Source organism: Argiope bruennichi, chromosome 4 (assembly GCF_947563725.1).
Source record: "Argiope bruennichi chromosome 4, qqArgBrue1.1, whole genome shotgun sequence".
NCBI classification, from domain to species: domain Eukaryota; kingdom Metazoa; phylum Arthropoda; class Arachnida; order Araneae; family Araneidae; genus Argiope; species Argiope bruennichi.
Window position 1 is genome coordinate 70200641 of NC_079154.1, and position 19738 is coordinate 70220378.

A 19738-nucleotide genomic window follows, 5' to 3' on the forward strand; every position below is an offset into this window, starting at 1 on the left:
ACAATTTATGCATTTGACATCATCAGAAATACACGCAGAAGTGTCAAAACCAAAAACATAACACTTAGCGCAGATTTTCGACCCTCTGCAAGCCTGCTGTGAATGGCCAAATTTTTGGCATTTATAACATCTGACCGGATTTGGAATATATGGTTTCACTGGGCATCTTAAGTAATCTGCTTTGATAAATTTTGGTAGATCAGTAGTTGAAACGTTAAGACAACATGCTGCGTAGGAATTAGCTGACCATCCCGTTTGATGTAAATACGGCGTGCTGCACAATCTTTTAGTTGAGACAATTCTTGAACAAGTTTTGATTCAGTGTGGTTTTTGAGACCACGCTCAGAAATAACTCCGCGAGAAAAATTTAAACCTCTGTGCACAGAAACGTTAACTTTGATGTTTCCTAATGTAGTAAGTTTACTTAAAGTTATTGCTTCTGATGAGTTCGATGCTTCTATTAATAAGTCTCCAGATTTCAATTTTTTAACACTTTTCACTTCTCCAATATGTGACTGAATAAGCTTATGAACAAGAAATGGCGAAATTTCGTGAAATATTTCAATAGTAGACATGATAAAAATTGTTGAATCAACAGTAACAATGCTGTGATTAGAAGAGCCCATGCAAAATGGATAAGAATTCGGGTTCCAACGGCACCGCCCACCATGGAGTCCTACAAGGGAAGGCAATTACCGGCTCTGGGTATTTCAAGCCTCGGCATCCACCCTAGTGCTGGCCGGAACCTATACGCTAAGGGCCGCTTCCGGGAACTTTAACCATCCTTAACGCCAAGCCCCAGAAGTTGACCACTTTCGCTTGATCCCCTTAAGCAAACCAGTCAAACGTCTGTGATACCGGCCGATTGATACATCAGGGACCGAAATGTACCACCTGTCTGATGCGTCGCCACGCATGGCAAACTGGTGGGGTTTTTGATTGTCCATGAGAAACAAGAAGCAAATAGAACGGAGTCAGCTTCTCATGGAGAGCTTACCGTCGAGGGATGGAAGGATGAAGCAAACAGAAGGGGCAGGGGGGAGTAAATTTAAAGAGAGACGGGGATAAAGAAGAGAAAAGAGATAGGGAGAAGAGAGAAGAAAAAGTAAAGATCCATGGAAACCTCGGGATGAGAAGGTGAGCCCCTGAGGGGTTAAACTCCGAATCAGTTTTTGCTTTTATTGTATCTCCAGCGGAATACTTTTCAGCTTTAAACTGAATCATGCACAGTTTAATGATTATTCCTTTCTATAGTATCTGCAGGATTGTCTTTTCCCCCCATGTGTACATTTTTTTTTTTTTTTTTTTGCAAAATAGAACATCTTATCTATGAAATGCTTTTACTTAGTAATTTGTCATATCAAATGATTTAGAGACAAGACTGTCAAAAACAGGTTTGACAAATTTTTTTATCTTGCTTCTTTTGTTCAGATGAATCTTTAATGATTGATAAAGATGAATTCCAGTTAGATGTCATTTTATCAGTTTGATATTTTCCCTCAGGTACACAACACTGATACGAAAGAGTATCAGTTTTTGAATTCGATTGCTCATCATATTGATCTCATCCATTTCCCCTCTAATGGTATAGTAAAATGATATAAAGAATTAGGCCGATATAATCTATTTCGCCGTCTTGCCTCGATGCCATCCTTCCTATGACCATGCGGGATACTCTTTTTCTTAATTATATGTGTTTCATTTTCAGCCATTACTGACATTTATTTATTCCTATGTAAAGGTGTATTTACCAGCGCCTTTAAAAATCGATGCCTTGTCCAATGCTAAATATAACAAGAAAGCTCTTCATTTCCTCTTCCTTCTTACCTATCTGTCAAATGCTGTCAAGGCCAAAGCCAACAGCACATAGTCTCCATAAAAGTAAAATCCCAATTTGTAATCCACATCAATCTGCATATATCGCCAATGTTAATACATTTTGATACTGATGGTTGTTTTAATTTGTAGATTCTGAAAATGCTGAGACTAATTTACTTTTTCGCTAATTATGATGTCTGCGTACTTAATTTTTTTTTCTTTTTTATTATTTGCTTTTCCCATTTCATTGTAGATCTTATTGGTTTAATGATAAGTAGATATGAGAAATTTTCAGCAGAGACTACTAAACTATGTTGATGGACCCATTGAGTATCTGAATGGTTTACTAAGATTTAGTTTTTAAGTATTTTTTTTTCTTTATAGGGGTTCTGGATTAGTTTATCTATAAGACAATAACTGAGGATTTAGATTTTAAGATAAAGAAAGATTATAGACTTTAAGGTGTTATAAAATAAATTGAGAAAAATTAAATAAATAAAATAAATTAAAATAAAAAAAAGCACCAAATTTGCAAATTATTATGTTTCTTCAAAATACATAAGTGTTATACTCAAGTTTAACAGTCTGTCCTGTAGAGCGCCAGCACACGCACGTACACACACACACGCGCGCACGTACACCCACACCCACGCGCACGCACACACACGCGCACGCACACACACACACGCACACGCACACGCACACACACACACACAGTGTGATAGAGAGGAATTCAGTAATTATATTCTGAAAATAATATAGTTCAAAGTTTAATTTACGCGTTCTTTTTTATTTAATATCTCTGAACAAAACGGAAGACAACAGTGTTGTAATAATGTAAATATAAGATGTTAAGTTTTGCTATATCATACAGAATAGAAAAATGAAAGAATTTCTTATTGCACAAAAGTTCAATTTTGTATCTAAAGTCGGAATCCTAATGGAAACTACAAAATTGGGATTTTCAGAAAGAACGGAATATCAATATAAATTGGTACTCATTCATGGATGTTGAATAGGTATTTGAACTAAAAAATTTTTATTGTTAACTTTTAAAAGTTAGTTCCTAGGCCGCGGTGGCATGGTAGTAAAGTCTCGGCTTCGGAACCGGAGGGTGTCAGGTTCGAGACCTGATTCCACCGAAGAACAGTCGTGTAAGGGGGTCTGTTGCACGCTAAATCCGACCTGACCAAAAGTCCTCCCGCTGGTGTGGTGTGGTGTGGAGAGGGGTTGCCTCGTCAGGTGTCGTCCTCGTCATCTGACCACGGTTCAAAATTACGAGGTCCGTCCCAAAATAGCCCTAGTGTTGCTTCAAACGGGACGGTAATATAACTAAACTAAACTAAAAGTTAGTTCCTTAAGAAAATGTATTTCTACATCTCATTATATAATAAAAGTTAAGAATAAAAGTTTTTATATAAATAATATATAGAAGAAATTTTATCAAATCTTGTAAAAATCCAATTTAATAGTTTGCTAAACTACTTGTAGCAGGTAAAAGTTTCATATGACTGAGTACAACAGCATAATATATCGTGCGAAATATTTCATTCTAGAAGATTGATTACATTACATCACCTTTCTTTAGTTTCATAAATATTTTACCGCCATTGAAGTGTCATTTTCTAATATAATTCATTAATTAGCTTTAGCTCTAGAATGCTGTTCATGATAAGTGGCTTGTTTCGTAAATGCATTATAGCATAATTCTTATGTGTCTGCATTAACATGAAAGGCATCTGACTCATAAAGCTAAAATATTCTTTAATATTCTAGAACATGGGAATGGCTGATTCCACAAAGTAAGTCTTTGTTACAATTTATATTAATGATTGGAATATTCATTATATGGAGTTAGTAATTCTTGAGTGAATTTGAGAATTTTAGGGTTAGAAATTTGTCCAGTAGATTTCTGATTTTTATGACCAGAATTATGTATTTTAAAACGTTAGCTTATATAAAAGGATTTACCGGCAGCTGTGATTTAATATGAATTGAGCATTGCATCTAGATTTATTAAGGTAATTTTAGCTGAAAATTGTTATTACCTTATTTCATTGTGTTTGATAGCTCAAGAACTAGATTTGATTATCTAGTAGTAAATTTAAGGAAGCATTTCTGTTCAAATTAGAAGTGAAACACTACAACTTAATCAAAAAGTAACTTATAATCTATAGTAGCTTGGTAATGATAAGCATTAGGTAAATTTAATTTTGTAGATAGAAAAGGAAATAGATTATCCGTTTGGAAAAGTCAATCAATATAAGTTTGTTTTTCTGTTCTGTATTTATGTTTGTTTCCATGACACCAGCGATACTCTCAATGTTGCCATTTTTCTCACGTATGTACAATAAACTCTTGTCATCTCAAAACAGTTTTCCATATAGATAAGCTTTCAATTATCCAAACAAGTAGAAATGCAATGGCGCTAAATATATACTATAGGAAGAGTGCGGTGGCAATAAACTTTTGAATTGTCACGTGTTTCTGGATGCAATCATGGGTAATCATGATATAGCTTGAAATCCTTTGCTTGTGTCTCTTTTTGCGTAATATATGGTATGTCTTCCTGTTAATGAATATTATTGATATTTGGAAATGGTCGCGGTACGCTTTAAAAATATGAAAATCAGCTCCCCACATGATCTCAGAAGAATGCCATCGTCAATTTTTGCAGCCGGCAAGTCATTTTTACTTTCTGGATTAAACTGGATGTCACCAAAGCTCTAGATAATTTCTATATATTATCATGAAAATAAATGAATATGATAATCTGTAAAATTCCCTTGCAGTTGAAAAATAATTATTTTTCCTTTGCCATATTTAATACAATTTTGTATGGACATCATCAGCTGCATACGATACATTAAGAGAGAATACAAAATCTTGTTCCTCTCTAGCCGAAGTCATGCGAATGTGAATACAGCAGTCGGATCATATTGAGGGTATAATAATACACCACAAGTAATCAAAAAGATCAATCAGAGACCATCAATCAACTTCTTCACTTTAGAGCCACCCGATAATTCCAATTTTCTCAGAAGGATCTTCTTTGATGCATAGATTCTCCAGCAGGCCCTCAGTACCATTTACAATATCTTAAAAAGTAAAAATTCCTCTATATACAGTAGCTAAATAGTTTTTTTAAAAGGTGGGTTGATGAAAAATTACCAATGGAATTCCAAGGAAATAATGACAGAAATGAGTTCTTTAACCGATTAATTGACGATTGCATTTTAAGAAGGATTTTAATCGGTTGGATCTTCCAGTTAATTGACCATTTACTTATTATGCATTGCCAAAATTCTCATTCTTGAATGAGACGATTAACTGTTTCCACTGTCTTTACTCTCTGATATTCTTTCTTTTTGTATTTACGAAAAGTCTCGCTTGGTGTGACCTAACAATCTAGTGTCCTGTAAAGATTTTGCGAGAAAAAATGTCGTCTTTTATTTTAGTGAAATATATTTTCTCAAAGAAAAAAAATCCTTTTATTTTAGATACGTTTTGAGCATTATCAAAAGTACCATTCTTCTTTAATTTATATTCTATTTTCCTTTCCAATTTGTATTATAGATCTATTGTTGTGAACGTCTATTGCATTTGATAGAAACGTCAAGAAACAATTCTAATTCTTTCCCTATTATTCTGCAACATAGCAAGAACGATGATAATGACATCAATTTATTGCTATAGGTGAAGATAATGGCAATCATTTCAATGACGAAAGGATTATCTTCTATCAGTGCTTCTTTCTTTATTCAGTTCTGAATCCGTCTGCGTATCATACAATACAGTTTTTCTCACAATGCAATGATTGATTCGAAAAGATAGTAGATATTTTCGATAATTAGTTCTGTAGTATATCTGAGTTAGAGAATCTAAATTTGCTTAATAATTCCCATTTTGCTTTTTCTTGGATAAACCTCTATAAAATACCTAAATCTCAACAGCCTTATGGATATTTCCCTAACAGGGTATTTTATTAACACATTTTTTTTAGCGCGCTTACTTCTCTGTCTACCTGTCTGTTTTGTGTAAATTTTGAAATAAATTTTAAACTGACTTCCTGATGAGCTAGGGATTTGACACTTTAAACGTAACTCAGAACTAAATGACTATGTAATATTAACTATTTTTTTTGCTTTCTTTTTCTATCTGTACGATACAATTTTGCAATCGATTAAAATCTTTCTTTACTAATAGATGGTGCAATACCAAGTCACAAATTCGCCGGATATTTAGACTTAAAGCGATTGCAAATTTTTACATACACAAATGAAAAAATGGTTATTTTTTTATATAAAAAAATACATTTTTAAAGCGGGCTAAAAAGTATAAAATAATTTCTCTCGGTTCCATGGAGTTCCTAATTCTACAAATTTATCCTGAATATTTGTGATTGTGAATTTTAAAAATTCACAATCATTTTGTCTTCAGGACAATCTATATGGAGTTAGAAATCTATTTGGAGCTGGGAGAAATCGTTTTATTTTTTAGTTCGTTTTAAAAATGTGGCATAGTAATTTTTTTACTCAAATAATTATTAAATAAACAAATGCCATTCTTTCATGATTTCGATTAATTGCCTTTTCAGCAATTTTTGATAAGAGATTTCGGGACATTTGGGTTTTTGTTTGAATTTTAATACATTTCTTTAAATTCATTAAAAACACCATTCCATTTTATAAACAGCAATGGTTCTTAATATTTGTTTTTTGACAATATGTTGTACTGTAAAACGTTGCCAAGTAAAATAATTTCTTCGGGTGTAATAACGAAGGAATCAACGATATTTGAATCACAATTGAAATATCGAAATCGATTTAGGATGGTTTTCTTAGATGTGCAACGCTTTACAATCAACCTTTAAAATCAATGTTTCCCACTAGAGAAAGTTGGAATTCGTGTAAACAATTTCTCTTAAAACCGATGAATTGGACATAAATTGATTACCTAGAAGGTAATGAGGATTGCAAGTTGAATATCGCTCCTAATTTAAAGGAAAGCACATCAGTCATAGCAACCGAAATGACTAATGGCTCTCTTGTTTTGTTTCGTAGTTGATTAGCATTTGATGAAAGACTCGAGATTTGCATTTCGTGCACCGTCAATTTCTCGTTATCAGGTGAGAATTGTTAAGACTCCGATGTCAGCATTTAAGTCTAATTTATTCCTGAATATTCCAACTTCAATGACAAATTGATGAAATTGGAATCACTTTCTCAGTTTAAATAGGCCTTGATATTATTGGATCTAGAAACTGAATTGAGATCACATAACTTCAATCAGATAGTATTGTCATTTTAATAAGAGAGTATTGACCCATATTTAAGGAATCTGAAACGATTTGTACATTTAAAAAATATCCGATGTTTTTAAAGAAATATCTTGAAATTTGCCTTATATAAGTTTTATAAGTTGAAAATTTATAAGCATACTTTTAATTATGTAAATAAAGAACGTGCATGAATTCCATTGATTAAAAGATACATATTCAATAAATATCATAATCTAAATCTATTAATAGACATTTAGCAGACGATTCCTTTTCAGATATTTTATAATTCCTATTTTTATTTTGTTAAAATATTATTAAAAAGTAAAAGCAAACGATTTTTTCTTTGATAAACATATTTTGTTCACATTATTTCGTTTAGTTTTGTATAATAGCTGATGATCAATTGTAAACCTTCTGGAATCTGGCAATGCTTGTAAGATACGCTGTTATGTTCAAAGAATAAACAAGCCGATGGAATTCTAAATGGCTTGGAGTATTATTTTAGTTTTAAGAATTTAAGATGCTCTGCAAGCTATAGTTTGAAGCTGAAAAAAAACGGGTAGTTTTCTAGAAAGCATGCATAAATACAGGTTTTTGCATATTTTTTTCTAAACATATTTTTTTAGATTCAAAAAGTTTATATGTATGGAATTCTTTTAAATGGACACATGTGAAATTTTGTACTTCAAAATTTAAAAGCATCATGCATCTATTAAGCCGATTTTACTCAATTCTGAGCAATTATATCTTTATAATGAAAAAAATATCATTTATCTTTCAAATTATCAAATTACCCGGTATTCCATATTAAGATTTTTTTTAATTTTAAATATATTAAAATGAAAATAAGTTCATTGCAGTTATTGACTTGGTATATTTGGATTTTGAACAATTTTATACATAATCGTTTTCGGGCGAGCATACCGGTTTGTGAATAAATTATTATATTATCGCATCCTGACACAGTTTGGATTTACTGTTAATAAACAGATATTTCAAAAAGCATATTTAATACGCTATTTTATAATAAAAGCGACTTATCCTTCCATAAATGCTAAATTTTATTGTATATACAGTGGCTCAAAAAATTGAGAGTACACCTTACGTTTACTTGATAAATGCGACTTAACACATTAACGGGAAGTGCAAACTTGTTTTTATTTTTACACATAACAAATGGTTTAATTTAGAGTAAAAATAAAGAAAAATAAACGAAAAATTTCTAAATTGAAAATTTTCAGAAGCATTTTAAATAAACATACGCAGAATTTTGCCTCAAAAAATTGAGAATACACCAATGAAATTTTTGCAATATCACGCATAGAAACAAAGTGTCACTATTAAATTGCATGTCTTCTGGTTCTTATAATGGTCTCTAAACGTCATGGTACCGATTCGACCCATTTTTGGTGGTATCTGAAGATTTTTTACCCCATTCGTCTTGCACCACTTGTTTTAAATGGGTTTTGTTTCTAATTTTGTATTTTTGAATCACTTTTTCGAATATGGCCCATGAATATTCAATGGCATTGATGTCAGGGTACTGTGGTGGTGTGTGTAGCTGTTGTTTACAATGAAAAAGACATCATATTTTGACGTTACGTGCATTCTGTTTGGGGTCGTTGTCCTGCTGGGAAATGGAATTTCCATCTAAACCCAAATTTTTAACACTTTCCTTTAGATTGCTGCTACCATATGGTTCATCCAACTTGTTGCAGAAACTTTTAAAATCATAGGCAGAAGTGTAAGTGCTGAAACTGTGCTAAATGCCACTAAACAAGCTGGATATAAAAGTAGCATTGTTAGAGAGAAACCGTTCACCAGCTTGCAAATTCAGAAAAAGCATTTGAAGTTTGCAAAAACTCATCAATTGAAGACCAATAACCTTTGGAAGAAATCTATATTTAGTAATGAAAGAAACCTCAACATTTTTGGCAGTGACAACCATCTTACTGTATGGAGAAAGCCTAATACTGCCTTTGTATCCAAAAAATTTACGTCCTACAGTTAAACTTGATGGTGACTCCGTGATGATTTGAGGTTACATGGCTTCATCCGGGGTAGGAAATTTAATTTTTATAGATGGCATTATAAATGATACGGTTTACTTGGATATACATCGCAGCAATCTAAAGGAAAGTGCTAAAAATTTGGGTTTAGATGGAAATTTCATTTTCCAGTAAGACAACGACCCCAAACAGAATACACGCAACTTTAAAATATGGTGTCTTTTTCATTGTAAATAGCAGTTACACACACCACCACAGTACCCCGACATCAATGCCACTGAATATTCGTGGGCCATACCCGAAAAAGGGGTTCAAAAACACAAAATTAGAAACAAAACCCATTTAAAATAAGTGGTGCAAGACGAATGGGGTAAAATATCTTCAAATACCATCAAGAATTGGTCAAATCGGTACCATGACGTTTAGAGGCCATTATAAGAACCAAAAGACACGCAATTTAATAGTGACACTTTATTTCTATGCGTGATATTGCAAAAATTTCATTGGTGTATTCTCAATTTTTTGAGATAAAATTCTGCGTATGTTTATTTAAAATGCTTCTAAAAATTTTCAATTTAGAAATTTTTTGTTGATTTTTCTTTATTTTTACTCTAAATTAAACCATTTGTTATGTGTGAAAATAATATCATGTTTGCACTTCCCGGTAATGTGTTATTTATATTGAAAGTCGGATTTATGAAATAAAAGTAAGGTGTACTCTCAATTTTTTGAGCCACTGTATATTAACTAGTAAAAAGTCCTCTTTATTTACAAATCAAATTTCGGCGTTTTGTGTCGTCAAGATCGTTCCAGTTCTTTTAAGGAACCTGTTCGTGGAAATTACAGTAATTAAGTATATTATTATTCCATTAAAGAATATTTTAAATGCAAAATCTTATTCGCTTCTTATTTACTAATTCAATTTCATTGGAAAGAAATTACTTTTTTGAAGAGAAATATACATTTTATCTTCTCAAAATTATAAAAACAAAATTCACTGTGGCTATTTTAAACAGTTTCTGGCTGATGAAACCAGAATTTCATAGTAATAAACTGGTAGAGCAGTTTCAAAAGCTGTGACAGATTTGAAATTCCCTTTTCTGTTCAAATAGCTTCATTTCACCCAAAACAACGAAAAACTTTTTGTTTTTTAATCGAAAGGAAATAAATACCTGTGAAACAGCCAAAATATGATTGAAATTTCGAAGATGCTTATTATCCTTTTTTTGGCAATAAATTTTAGCCATTATATACAACAGTGCCTCCCAATTATATTTCTTTTTTATTCTATTATTATCATCATTGCTTTTTATAAGACTCGCGATTTTATGGTGTTTGTTTCCATCGGGACTCGATATATAAGATGGTCGAGATGATTCTTTGTGATTATGTGAGCTACAGGTAGCTAGTGACAAAGTTTCATGTTTTATAAAAATATTGCGTATTAATGATTTGATTTGACAAATGACCCACAGCAGACACAGACCGGTACACATGAGACTCTCTCGTGAGCTTGGAACGAGGGAGGCATGTAGTTTTTTTTTTTATATAAATATAAGCATGGTTCAAAATTACGAAGCCTGACCCAGAATATACCTTGTTGTCTTTCCAAATGTAGCAATGCTCTATTATAAATTATTACTGGGCCGGTATAGCCTGGTTGGTAGAGCGTTGGATTCGCGTCCCTTTGGCTGCGAGGTCGAACCCCGCGGCCGAAGATTCCCCGCATGTTTGGTGGCTTACGCGCGTATAAATCTGTCGTGGTCACAAAGTCCTCCATGTCGACAGTAATACCACTGGGGGTACTGGATCAGAGGTGATCGTTCTCCGATTCATGTCTAAATTACGATCTGTGGATGAGTGAATGATTCTCTCATGCGAGGATGAAGTCCGCCCAGTAAAAAGGGTTGTGACGTGTGTGTAGTTAAGTCGTACTCTTGACCCTAGTTGGCTCTACGACAAAAACAAGAGCCGCTTCCCCTTAGGCTTAAATTGCCTGTCTTTGAACAGCGGGCTTGTCCATGGCAAGTGCCATAAGTACCAACAACATAAATTATAACTACTTATACATCATTTTTATTTATGAAGAAGAATAGGAAGTATACTCTTTTTGTATTAAGATAAAAAACGTTTTATGATAATAAAAAAAATTATCATGAATGCATATTTACAAATTTTTACACTTTAATTTTAATTTATCTTTGTTGCGAAATGAAAATTCCAATAGAAGAATAGAAGAACCAGTAGATTGGAATAGAATTTCAATAGAAGAATGCACTCCGTGAAAACTCTAAAATGTCGAAATTTTAAGTGTTCAATCTATCTTTTCATGCTGAACGATTACTTCAAGAAGATTGTAGCATGAAATTCGGTTAGTTGCTTATTGGAAATTTAATTCTACATAGAAATAACTGCAATTCTTACATTAAATAAATTTTCATTTTGTTCTCTGATTAATAAGATTTTGTGGGAAAACAAGCTCTTATTCCCATTTTCTCATGATTTCTTTTATCAGTTATGTGACATAATCATTATTACTAAACAGCTGAACAGAGGCCGCGGTGGCCTGGTGGTAAGGTCACGGCTTGTGAGACGTAGGGTTTCAGGTTCGAGACCCGATTCCACCGAAGAACCATCGTGTAAGGGGGGTGTCTGTTGCGCGCTAAATCCGTCATGCCAAACGTCCTCCCGCTGGTGTGGTGTGGAGACGGGGGTGCCAGCTCAGGTGTCGTCCTCGCCATCTGACCGCGGTTCAAAATTACGAGGTCTGTCCCAAATAGCCCTAGTGTTGCTTCACAGCGAGACGTTAATATAACTAAACTAAACAGCTGAACAGTTTTATTAAACCAAATTATTTAAAAGTAAGAGAAAAAGACGGCAAAATAACTGAATTAAGGTGATAAGTAATTAAAATGATTTTTTTAGAAGAATGAAGAAACTCATTTAAAAAAAAATTAGGGTTTCCATGAAAGCATTTACAAACGATGTATGATTGGTATTTGGCGGAATAGTTTAGAGCCACATGAATGGAAATAGAAGCCCCCCAAAATTGATTATTAAACTTCTGATAATTCTTCCAGTCTAAAATTTTCCATTGTTTTATAATTATTGCGTAGTTTAAGTGTATGTCCTTCTGAAGATGTAATTTCTAGAAAAACATAGACGGGATTTATATCACGGAAACTGGCCTCTTCCCAGCTTCCGGGAATGAAATAGAAAAAAGTTTTCCAAGATTTTTATACATATTTTAACCACCAATCTCTTTCAAGACTTGGTAAAAACTTTTCAAAGGAGATCCAAATGGCAACAGAAAATTGAAACATTTCTATTTTTAACTTTCAACAATTGATGAAAATAAGTGTTCTCTGCCTGGAAGAGTAACCATTTTTGTGTAGTAGTAGAATATCTGACAATCGTTTTGTCGAAAGTCGAAATTTTCATTTGATTCAGTTAGCAATTAATATATATGTTCTCTAACATATAAATGCTTGTTTTCATACGCTATATTCTGGCATCGACATCTTTTTCCATATATTAGATGCTTAATGGATTCCAAAATTAATTTGGCCATTTTAGGGTCAATTTTGATGGTTTTTTTTGTATTTTTCAGGATAGGAGTATAAAGCAGCTAATAAAATGACGAAAGAAATTATGGTATTTACGAAAATAGCCAAGCCACCCATCATGTTACTGCTTCTGTATGAACTGACTCCTGTCAGCAACTTTTCCCTTTACATTAATTGGCATTCTACGTGTCAATTGGTAAGTTTTCTCAATTACTATATTCTTTTATCATTATGCTCTGTAACTTTCCTTATTATCAAATTACTTCGTAACTTAAATTTATATTTCTGATAAGCCATTTTTATATTCTTTTTAATATGAATCAGTTGATTTTTGATTTTTTTACATACAATATAATATATTGTCGCGTAGATACTCTAGTGTGGAATTCAATGACACACAAAGAAGCAGAGCTAAACCAATTTAGTAACTCAGAACACAGTGACTGACAGATCTTCTGCTTTTATACTAGCAGTCAAGATTCCTGTATACTTTTCTGGAGACAGTAAGTGCAGAACACTTGTCTGGTAAACTGAAGAAATGCCCAGAATCTTCTAGAACATGAAATTAAGAGGAACATAAAATCAAAGAATTAAATATTTACACATATTATGAATCGCATTGTCTCTAGCGGGATTCGAACTTACGGTCTTTTGATTATGAGACCAGTGCTATGACCATTCGGCCATGGAGATTCGACTGTCTATTTTTTCAACGCGGCAATATAATATAAACAGTGTTTATTTTTGTAAATTTATATGGTTTTTCTTTCCATCAAATACTTAAAAAAATCTATGAAACATGATTAACAATATACATAACTATTGCATTCCTGTAAGATTGTTTATTTCCATAAAATGTTTTTATAAGCAGTTTTTTTGCTTAAAAACAAAGAGGATACATTTAAATTTTCCAATTAAAATATTGACCGGATAAATGTTGGTTACGCAGGAATTAAGTCTATTCAACATGTAAGAAAGAATAACTGAAATGTTCGGTGGTGTGTCTCTGCAATAGTTTCATAAGTTACTTATATTGAATTTGTTTTAACCAACTTGTATCAGGAATGCTGACACTTCACGCTAAAGTGGATCCTCACAGTTAACGAAGCATGAACATTGGTGATATATTTTGCTTAAGTCATAAAATTGAAAGCTTATTTACATATTATAAATAAAATAACATTATTTAAAGTATCAAACTGTTGGAAACTGGAAATATATTGGAAAATGCACTGTTTTGTAAAATGTAAAAATTAAAATTTATTACTTTAAAGCACATTTTCATATCTCTGGCTAGTGTTTGAATAAGCCTTTCATTTTACATTTCAGAGGTAATGCACATATGACAATAGATTATTGAAAGAACATAATCAAAAAATAATAATGCTGTTAGTTCAAAAATAGTGAAATACTGCATAAATTGAAACGTTTACAAAAATTATTGTAAATGAACATCTTTGAGAAATATGCAAAGTTGCATTCTTCTAAAACACTTGCATACACGTGCCTGCATTACAATTACATATTGCATTAATCATCTGCATTACAAACACTACTAGTGGTTGAAAAAATGTCATTCACTAGAGGAACTTAACGTCAAGTTCATCTTTGCAATCAAACAATTTTTTAAATCTTGTTTAGATTTGTTTTACTTTCCTGAGATACTATTAACTGTGCAATTTCTCATGTTTTTCTTCTTAAGTTCGAAATCGCAATTATCGACTAATAAAAGTGAATAAAAATATGTGTGAGTAGTAGATTTAAAGCAGGAAGATTGAATGATGTAAAGAAAGATATGCAAAACATATTTGCAAATGTTAATTTCTATGCATTGTAGAATTTGCATTTATAAAACAAATATTTCTACATTTGAGACCAGTTTCTCTAAATTTAGAATTACGCATATCTCTGCCAATTTTGCTGAAAAGAGGTGAAACTAATGTAGATGAAAACAAAGAATTGTTTTATTAGCTGACACTTTTCATTAAGAATTTATTGTTCAAAACTTTTTATTGTATACTTTATTAGAAGCCAAAGTATTTTCATACAACTGCCCTCCTTATTTAATGGAGCTTTGTATTTGGGATTATACGTCTAAGGGAAATATTCGGAAAAATAAACATTTATCACAATTGTTTTTTGGGAACAGCGAGTATACCAAAAAAATACTTCAATATAAAAACTATATATAATTATAATTATTAAAAATTATATATCTTATATGCAATTAAAAGACGATCATTAAATTTATTCCTAAAGATAAATATAAATTAAATAAGAAAAAATCTGTTTCATTGATTCTCACTATATTGGAAATTCTTGGAAGACTGGATTTTTTTTAAAAGGAATCATTCGCTTTAATTGATGCTCTACAACCTCTTTTCCTAACTTATGGAAGATTTTTATTTTAATTTTTCTTTATATTTCTTTAAGTGAGAATGGATCTTAAATGAAAATTTTTGAGAGAAGTTGGTTTCATTTAAACACGTAAGAAATATATGTGAAAGATTTTACAAAAAGTAAGGATAGTTCGTAAAAAGTAAAACGTTCGATAAGAATAGTGACAAATAAGTGTTGGCATTTGTACATTTCTTTATACAAATGCCAACCCTTACAAATTACATTTTGAAATAAATTTCTTTGATAGTTAAATTGCTTTAAGACTTAGTTAATCCTAAAATTAATTACGGAAAATTGTTTTTATCTTGAAAAAGATGAAAAATTTACGGTATTTATATATAATGAAATACTAATATATCGGAAATTCTGTGCATCTTATTTTTTCCAGGAATCTTCAAGTTTGATACATAGATATTCGGAAGTATTTATTTAATTTATTAAACAAAAAAAATCTTTTCATAAATTTGGAGTATTTTCTGACATAAAAGATGTCATTGTTCGATAGCATAAAAAATGAAGTAAATATCTGTTTGAATTTTCCTGAATATATTTATCACTAAAATTCTTTTAATTGGCTTACTCTACTTCCTTTCCAAATAAAGAATTCGAATAGTATATTTAAAGAGAAAAGAATTGAAATTCTAATGCATAGGGCAACGAAATTCATTTTTAAATTTCGCAAATACACGGAGGACCATGAAGAAAAATGCCAGCAATAAATACATATAGAATCCATTCTAAATAAATATTCAATTCATTTATCACTGAAAGTCTTCTAGAGACTTTACTTTGGTTCCAAATAAAGAATCAAAATATCATATCGGAGCAAAGATAATGGAATTGAACTCTGGCGTATAACGCAATGAAATTATTTCAACATTTCACGACTGACCAGAAAACGAAGAGATTAAAATGCAAAGAATAAATACTCATGCTCCACTTTATTACACTCATTATCGAAAGTAGGAGAAGGTGTATTATTTTCATTTCGTTTTGCCGTTTAATGACATTTCTCATTTGTTGTTCGGTTTGAAGTTTACTCACGTAATTATTATCTGTCAGAACATTTCGAAACAGTTACATCATAGAAGAATATAATCAACTAAAATGATCATTACGTGCATATTTATTAACACTTGCTTGCTTTTAATTAAGTAGACATTTTTGAAAAGTGTTCTACAGTTAGAAATGACAATGACTAGACGTCTGAGAGAAACTGTAAATGTTACTGAGTAAATGGAGATAATTATTTTAAGGAAAATATTTCTCTCCTGATATATTCAATTTCTCAGCCATATTCATTTAAATTTGCTTTCTTACGTTCTATTTTATTCTTGGATTTTCATTTCATTCATGAGAATTATAAGAAATTTTAATATTCATAAGCGTGTACCTAACATACATATAATAAATGGTTAAAAAATCAGATACATAATATAGGCACAATGTTTTGACGTATTTATTTAAAGAGACTATTTAGCGAAGTAGAATTTGCTAAAATCAATTAAAACCAACTGGAATGTTCCCTCAGTCTTCTCATATATTTACATAATAAAGTGATTTTGGGTTAGTTGAGTTTGGATGCTGCAATATAATACAGAGAATTAAATGCAAATATAGATCTTTACCAATGGTACATATCAGATCCAAATTTAGTACATATCAGATCCAATACAATTACATATCAGATCCCAAATTTGATATGTAAGTTTATTCAAACATATTATATAAAACAGGAAGTTAAGAATTATTAGCTGTATTATTACTAAATTTTGTGTATATGCTTTCCTGAGTATGTAGTTTCGGTTTTAAAGGAAACCAGTGGGAATGGTTTATCCATAACTTTCTCGCATAATCTCTAACAAAAATGAATTTGTGCTTTAGACGCGTTTTTACTCCCTCGTGTACGTAGTATAGAAAAAGTTTAGTAATTGTCAAAAAATTCGAACTCGAGATTTTGACGAATCTCCATGTTTTAGACCTCTCCGAGTTCGAAAAAGCATATTTTTGGGAAATGCCCATCTGCCAGTGAAAACTTAAAGATAATTCAAAAATTTTATGGATTAGACGGTTGAAATTTGGTATACCGTCTTTACACCAAATTTGCAGATTTCTATTAAATTTTGAATAAAATCTGTTCGTCTGCTTGGCTGTTCGAATACAAGTTAACACGATGTCTGCAAAACGAAGAGAGCTAGATAGACATTCGTTACACATATTTAACATTTATAATGTCGAAAACTATCAAAGTTTGAGCCAAAACCAATTATGGGTTGAGTGTCTGTTGGTCTGCTCTTTCAGAAACATGTAAATACGATAGTTCAAAAACTGAGCGATTTAAATATATCAAATTTGGTATGGGATTTTGTGACTGAAAGTGCATTTTGTATCAAATGTTTGTTCCAATCGTTTGAGAAAAACGTGTCTAAAGCAGAAATTCCATTTTCGGATACTATTAACAGCATACCAGGATTAATCGCCAAAAAACACGCCAAGAATGATGCGATAGATTCAGTAAAAATGCTAAACTTATTTCCAAAAGTTAATAGTCCATAACTATTGTACGCCAAATATATTCAGGACATTCTCTGACATGACAAGTTTATTAGAGAGTATGCGAGAGAGTTTCAGGAAGACCACTCCTTCTGGTTTCTGAACCAACTGAAATCAAAATTTGACGCAGACACAGTCACAAAGTCACACATCAAATTTAATATATGAAAGTCACTATGTTTGTGAGTATCTCGTTTAGATGCTTCTGAAAGTAAGAAAATCAACAGATATTCACCCGTGGTTGGATTTAGCTCAAACTTTGACAGATAACAGATGTTAAATCTCATACCTAATAGATAGAAGATAGATGTTATAAATGTTAAATCTATACCTAATAGATAGAAGATAGATGTTATAGATGTTAAATCTATACCTAATAGATACCTATAGATGTTAAATCTGTGTATCTAATTTTATGCATCCAGCTCTGTTCGGTTTGTAGTTATTGTGTTAACTTATGTTCGAATAGGCGGACAGACAGACTTCCTTCGAATAGATTTTGATGAAAATCTATAGAAATCTACAAATTTTGTGTGAAAAACCATATACCAAATTTCATCATCTTAGTTAAAGGCGTTTTTGAGGTATCTTTGTCATAGACGGACAGACAGATGAACATATCACAAAATCATTTTTTTTTCGATCTCAGGAAGTTCTATAACATGGAGATTTGTCAAAATCCCGATTTCGAAGTTTTTGATGATTACATTATTTTCTCTATACTTCGAATACTAGAAAGTAAAGAGTTATTTACATTTACTCATGATGGTGCAAAATGACCCAGTAGGGCTAATGATTCGCATAAAATTTAAAAGATCTGAAATTTTTATATTTAGAGAATCCAAGAAGTTCTTTTTCACTAACTAGATTTTAGTTAATTTCATTTCAGGGAAATGAGCGGTACTTATATGACTCTCACTAGGGAAATAGCATTGTTTCTCCCACTCTTAAATTCTATCGAGAGATTAAGTTTGCTCCAATATCTTCTTACTATACAGAACCTTCGGCGAATGATGTTGCGTTTGTATGATACTGGGACGTTTGAAGTAAATTAGGGACTTAACAGTAAACCATTTGAAATGCAGAGAGTTGAAATAATTGTGACTGCATGTTAATAACTTCAGGTTTTACCTGACAAGGAAAAATGTGTTCCAGGCACTATTTAAAAATAAACAACTTATTTGCCAAAGCAGCAACAACAGAGCTTTTTTAATTATTGGCCAAAATGAAAAATATTTTTTCGTTCGTTTCAATTCAATTCAGGAATATACCTGAGCAAAATTTGGTAAATGAACAAACCTCTAGTTATTGAATAATAACTTTTAATTTGGATGTCAAGAGTACATATTGAATTTCATTTTCTTAGCTTGAGATTTTGAAATATCTCTTTATATGAATAAATGACAAATAGACGGTTTATCCCTTGGTAGATTTGATCCAAAATTAGATATAGATTTGTAATTTGGGTGTAAAAATCATATATTAAAATTCAAGCATTTAGGTAGTTGCGTGTTGACATACCCTCGAACAAGCAGACTAACATTAAAATTGATTTTATAGGGATTAAGTCTAAAATCTTCCGATTCTATGAGCTCCAATGTGTTGTGGATTTCAATGTTTTCTATATAACAAATAAATTTAGCGAATGGTTAATTTTCTTCCTTTAACTTTTTTTATATTATCTCACAAAAAATAACTAAAATGAATGTGTCTTTTAATACAGCCATATATTCTTGATTAACCCTTTGCACTCGGATGGTGCCCCATTTTGACATTTTATTTATTTTTCAATTTCGATTGTTAAAAACGCCTACAGAATGGTAAAAAGATGTAGATTAATTTGTCAGGGAAATTAAAATTAAAACAATTATATTATTACAAATTAAAACAAATATATATATATTTCGGAGCAATAAACAAGCCCTTGTGCTAGATGAATAATTATGCTTTGAATTACCTTTCCGAGTGCAAAGGGTTAATATTGATAAATATTCCTAAAAACATTACTGTAATACTAATATATATATATATATATATATATATATATATATATATATATATATATATATATAATATAAAATATAAAGATTTTAACTGTACAAGAGGAAAAA

The 19738-nt window shown here is 31.4% G+C and overlaps 1 long non-coding RNA gene across 1 annotated transcript in view; it reads left to right on the forward strand.

Moving 5' to 3' along the window:
• The window catches only part of LOC129966938 (uncharacterized), a 91084-nt gene extending 78240 nt beyond the window's left edge, over window positions 1-12844 (forward strand). The window contains exon 4 of the long non-coding RNA XR_008784318.1: window positions 12719-12844. This is a non-coding gene — a long non-coding RNA (uncharacterized LOC129966938). The remainder of the gene's footprint in view (window positions 1-12718) is intronic.
• The last annotated feature ends 6894 nt before the right edge of the window (window positions 12845-19738 follow it).